This window comes from Macaca mulatta, chromosome 11, assembly GCF_049350105.2.
Source record: "Macaca mulatta isolate MMU2019108-1 chromosome 11, T2T-MMU8v2.0, whole genome shotgun sequence".
Classification (NCBI taxonomy): domain Eukaryota; kingdom Metazoa; phylum Chordata; class Mammalia; order Primates; family Cercopithecidae; genus Macaca; species Macaca mulatta.
This window is the reverse complement of record NC_133416.1, coordinates 17,287,250-17,293,249: the sequence shown is the minus strand read 5'-3', so window position 1 is coordinate 17,293,249 and position 6,000 is coordinate 17,287,250.

Here is a 6,000-nt window from a genome sequence, read left to right as displayed (position 1 = left end):
ACTATATTGTCACACATACATGTGCACGCGCACACCCATACACACACAAAATTCTTTTTTTAAAACACAGAAATGTAGGAAAATTAACTAGAAGGAGATTGCAGGGGTGCTCATGTCATCATGCTACTCTTCCCTCGCTTAATCTCCCGTTTCTGCCATCTTGTTTCCCAAAGACGGACCCACTCATTCCACCTCTAAAAGCTCAGCCCTGCCCTGTGTGCAGACGGCCTCACGTGAAGCCTCACATGCCCTCAAGCCTCAGCAGGAGCTGGGCCCAGTGCCTGGGCATTGCATGCTGGGTCCTCTCAGTCACTACGCTTTTCATTGAGGAACATGATCCCAGACTTATTTGGGATCACAGCTCCTCCCTAGAAATGTAAGTAACTTCCAGTTCTCTTAGTCCTGACTATGCCTCGAAAAGCTTAGAGCTTCTACTCTCCACGAAAAATGGATGATTTGGAAATTAAGACCCCATTTCTAATCCCCATTCTCTAGCAAATTAATGTGCCTAGTACTCTCTTTTTTTAAATTCCCTTTGGGAAATGGAGCTTTTTGCCAGAATCTCCTCCTAACTGCTAGGCCCCTGTTACCATGAGCTGACCTTCTAAATTGCACAAATCTAAGTTCCTAGAGAGCTAGGACCATATCTGGTTGGTTATAGCTGAATCCCCAGAGCCTCATGCACAGCTCATGCTCAGCAAATATATTGTTTTCAAATGCGTGAAAGGATGGCTACTCCCTTGCCTTGCATTCCCAATCACTCTGTTCTACCCAAGTGCTGAGACGGTCCCTGAGTTAAGTAAGATCTTCTGCTGCCCATTGTGTCCCCAGGATTTGGACAGACTCCGGCATAGTCCTTGGGCAAATGTCTTTTCTGTGAGCCTGGGCCTCAGAATCTCTTATGCACCACTAGAAATTCTGCTGTATCTCTCCCAGAATAAATGGCCTTCTTGGCGATGGTACCCAAGCTACTGAAATTTGGAAGCATTTATCCATTCACTCATTCATTCAACAAACACTTACAGAATGCTAGCTGTTGTGAGGGCACATGCAGCAGAAGTTGCTCTGTCAACAATGTTGAGGAGGAGATTCACAGAGGAGTGATGGGGGGGACGATAAGGAAAACAAAGCTCTTTCCTGATGCTAAGATCCTGTGCTTTTAAAGAAAAAAGTGAGAAAAAGGAAGGGTAAATAACATGATCTGATAATCAATATAAAACGAAGCAACCAGATACTATCATAAAGCAATTGCTTTCATAATTATTATTGCAAAATGTATGAAAACAATAGATGCAAAAGTCTCCTGAGAATGGTAAAACATCTCCCTGTGATTTCCCTGCCAGAACTGCATAATCTGAATCTAATTACCAGGAAATAATGTGCAAGCCCCAATTAGCAGACATTCCACAAAATAACTGACCGATGTTTTTCAAATCTGCCAAGGTCAAAAGGCAAAATAAACACTGAGGAAGTATTGCCGCTTAAAGAGACTACAGAGACTCGACAACTAAGTGCAAATTGTGATCCTGGGAAGAGCCATAAAGGACGTTATAGGAACAGTTAATAAATTTGACTATGAACTATCGATTAGACAACAATATTATATAAATGATATTTGTAATTAACTGTGGTTATATAGGAGAATGTCCTTGTTTTATGAAATAAATGCTGAGGTATTTAAGGGTAAAAGAGCATGATGTCTGCAACTGATTCTCAAGTTGTTTAGATAAAGAGAGAATGATAGAGCAATTGGGGTAAAATATTAACAACTGATTAATTTGGATGGTGTATCAGAATTCCTTCTAATCTTGCACCTTTTGTGTAGGCATGAAATGTTATCTAAACAAAAAGTTATAAAAGTGTGAAATCACTCAGGGAGCTTTGCTCACTTCTGTAAGAGTGTTAAGAGTTAAGGCAGGACTGATAAGTTAAAACGTAGATAACTCCACAAACCCATTTTGCCTACCAAATTATGGGGTCACTATTCAAACAACTGTCCTGTGAATAACAAGTACTTCTGGCAATAAAACACTCCTATGAAATTTAGACACAGACCTGAAGGAGTTCAACAAGATCCAAACAGGAACTACTAAAGGTCATTGTCAAACCTTAAGGCTGGTAGCAGAAGGTAAGTTTCTTCCCTGGGCAAGGCCGTCTAGTGAGTACTGCAACCCACTCTCTGATAGAAGGTTTAGAAAACCAAGCTAGAACGTCTAGAATTTATTCCAGAAAACAGATCTGGAAAATTAGCAAAACCTCTTCTTAAACAGTTGCTTTAAAAAAATTAAAATTAACTTTCACTGTGTTGGACACCCTATGAGTTGTTGGTCTTTCATTTCATTGTCAACAGAGCCCTGCAAGACTGGTGTTAGAAAATGCAACTTGAGAATTAGTGTAATTCGTTCTAACTCACAAAGGTAGGAAGTGATGGAAGTAAAATTCCAACACAAGGTCTGTGCTACTTCAAAACCCAACCCATCAAGACAGCACAAATAAACTGCATTTTGAAGAATCGTTTCATTAAATGATAACTGAATGCACCCCAAACTCTAAATTAACTAATATTAAATTATTACATGAGAATCTTAATAAGACAGCCCTTAAGGCAAAAGATGACTTTTTATTGACTCCAAACATTGTCAGAAAACTTTTCTTTTCATTTTAATTCAAATATGTTCACATATACACCAGACCTTGGGCTTTTCCCTACGCCAGTTGTTTTCACTGATGGTTCTCTCTCTCTCTCTTTCTGTCTCTCTCAATCTCTCTATCTCTCTCTCCCGCTTCTCTCTCTCCCTCCCTCTGTCCCTCCCTCACTCTCCCACCCCCATCTTTCTCCCTCTTTCGCTCTCTTTCTCTCTCTCTCTTTCTCTCCCCCTCCCTGCTCCCTGTCCCATTCCCTTGTCTTTTCTCCCTCTTTTAGACTGAGTGGTATAAAGAGTTACAAAGTTTTCTGCTGCCCTCCAGTGGTCTTATCCTGGAAGTGGCAGTCACGATAGGAAAAATAGCAAAACCTTTATAGAAGATAGTAATAAAATGACACTTATACTCTTTTAGTGTTTTAAGATCGTGGGCTTCAGGGGACAGCACCTGTGGTTACTGAAAAGTTATTTAACTTCACAGGGCCTCAACAACCACATTTATAAAGGAAAAGTTAAAATATCTCCTCATGGTTGTCCCGTGGGTTGAGATAACACGCAAAAAGGTTTTGAAGTACAGTACTTGCTCAATAAAAGAAAAGTTTTGGGGGCGGAGCAAGATGGCCGAATAGGAACAGCTCCAGTCTCCAACTCCCAGCGCAAGCGACACAGAAGACCGGTGATTTCTGCATTTTCAACTGAGGTACTGGGTTCATCTCACTGGGGAGTGCCGGACGATCGGTGCTGGTCAGCTGCTGCAGCCCGACCAGCGAGAGCTGAAGCAGGGCGAGGCATTGCCTCACCTGGGAAGCGCAAGGGGGAAGGGAATCCCTTTTCCTAGCCAGGGGAACTGAGACACACAACACCTGGAAAATTGGGTAACTCCCACCCCAATACTGCGCTTTAAGCAAACAGGCACACCAGGAGATCATATCCCACACCTGGCCGGGAGGGTCCCACACCCACGGAGCCTCCCTCATTGCTAGCACAGCAGTCTGTGATCTACCGGCAAGGCAGCAGGGAGGCTGGGGGAGGGGCGCCTGCCATTGCTGAGGCTTAAGTAGGTAAACAAAGCTGCTGGGAAGCTCGAACTGGGTGGAGCTCACAGCAGCTCAAGGAAACCTGCCTGTGTCTGTAGACTCCACCTCTGGGGACAGGGCACAGTAAACAATAACAAACGCAGCAGAGACCTCTGCAGACGCAAACGACTCTGTCTGACAGCTTTGAAGAGAGCAGTGGATCTCCCAACATGGAGGTTGAGATCTGAGAAGGGACAGACTCCCTGCTCAAGTGGGTCCCTGACCCCTGAGTAGCCTAACTGGGAGACATCCCACACTAGGGGCAGTCTGACACCCCACACCTCACAGGGTGGAGTACACCCCTGAGAGGAAGCTTCCAAAGCAAGAATCAGACAGGTACACTCGCTGTTCAGAAATATTCTATATTCTGCAGCCTCTGCTGCTGATACCCAGGCAAACAGGGTCTGGAGTGGACCTCAAGCAATCTCCAACAGACCCACAGCTGAGGGTCCTGACTGTTAGAAGGAAAACTATCAAACAGGAAGGACACCTACACCAAAACCCCATCAGTACATCACCATCATCAAAGACCAGAGGCAGATAAAACCACAAAGATGGGGAAAAAGCAGGGCAGAAAAGCTGGAAATTCAAAAAATAAGAGCGCATCTCCCCCAGCAAAGGAGCGCAGCTCATCGCCAGCAACGGATCAAAGCTGGACGGAGAATGACTTTGACGAGATGAGAGAAGAAGGCTTCAGTCCATCAAACTTCTCAGAGCTAAAGGAGGAATTACGTACCCAGCGCAAAGAAACTAAAAATCTTGAAAAAAATGTGGAAGAATTGATGGCTAGAGTAATTAATGCAGAGAAGGTCATAAACGAAATGAAAGAGATGAAAACCATGACATGAGAAATACGTGACAAATGCACAAGCTTCAGTAACCGACTCGATCAACTGGAAGAAAGAGTATCAGCGATTGAGGATCAAATGAATGAAATGAAGCGAGAAGACAAACCAAAAGAAAAAAGAAGAAAAAGAAATGAACAAAGCCTGCAAGAAGTATGGGATTATGTAAAAAGACCAAATCTACGTCTGATTGGGGTGCCTGAAAGTGAGGGGGAAAATGGAACCAAGTTGGAAAACACTCTTCAGGATATCATCCAGGAGAACTTCCCCAACCTAGTAGGGCAGGCCAACATTCAAATCCAGGAAATACAGAGAACGCCACAAAGATACTCCTCGAGAAGAGCAACTCCAAGACACATAATTGCCAGATTCACCAAAGTTGAAATGAAGGAAAAAATCTTAAGGGCAGCCAGAGAGAAAGGTCGGGTTACCCACAAAGGGAAGCCCATCAGACTAACAGCAGATCTCTCGGCAGAAACTCTACAAGCCAGAAGACAGTGGGGGCCGATATTCAACATTCTTAAAGAAAAACCCCGTCTCTACTAAAAAATACAAAAAAATAGCCGGGCGAGGTGGCGGGCGCCTGTAGTCCCAGCTACTCGGGAGGCTGAGGCAGGAGAATGGCGTAAACCCGGGAGGCGGAGCTTGCAGTGAGCTGAGATCCAGCCACTACACTCCAGCCCGGGCGACAGCACGAGACTCCCTCTCAAAAAAAAAAAAAAAAAAAAGAAAAGAATTTTCAACCCAGAATTTCATATCCAGCCAAACTAAGTTTCATAAGTGAAGGAGAAATAAAATCCTTTACAGATAAGCAAATGCTTAGAGATTTTGTCACCACTAGGCCTGCCTTACAAGAGACCCTGAAGGAAGCACTAAACATGGAAAGGAACAACCGGTACCAGCCATTGCAAAAACATGCCAAAATGTAAAGACCATCGAGGCTAGGAAGAAACTGCATCAACTAACGAGCAAAATAACCAGTTAATATCATAATGGCAGGATCAAGTTCACACATAACAATCTTAACCTTAAATGTAAATGGACTAAATGCTCCAATTAAAAGACACAGACTGGCAAACTGGATAAAGAGTCAAGACCCATCAGTCTCCTGTATTCAGGAGACCCATCTCACACGCAGAGACATACATAGGCTCAAAATAAAGGGATGGAGGAAGATTTACCAAGCAAATGGAGAACAAAAAAAAGCGGGGGTTGCAATACTAGTCTCTGATAAAACAGACTTTAAACCATCAAAGATCAAAAGAGACAAAGAAGGCCATTACATAATGGTAAAGGGATCAATTCAACAGGAAGAGCTAACTATCCTAAATATATATGCACCCAATACAGGAGCACCCAGATTCATAAAGCAAGTCCTTAGAGACTTACAAAGAGACTTAGACTCCCATACAATAATAATGGGAGACTTCAACACTC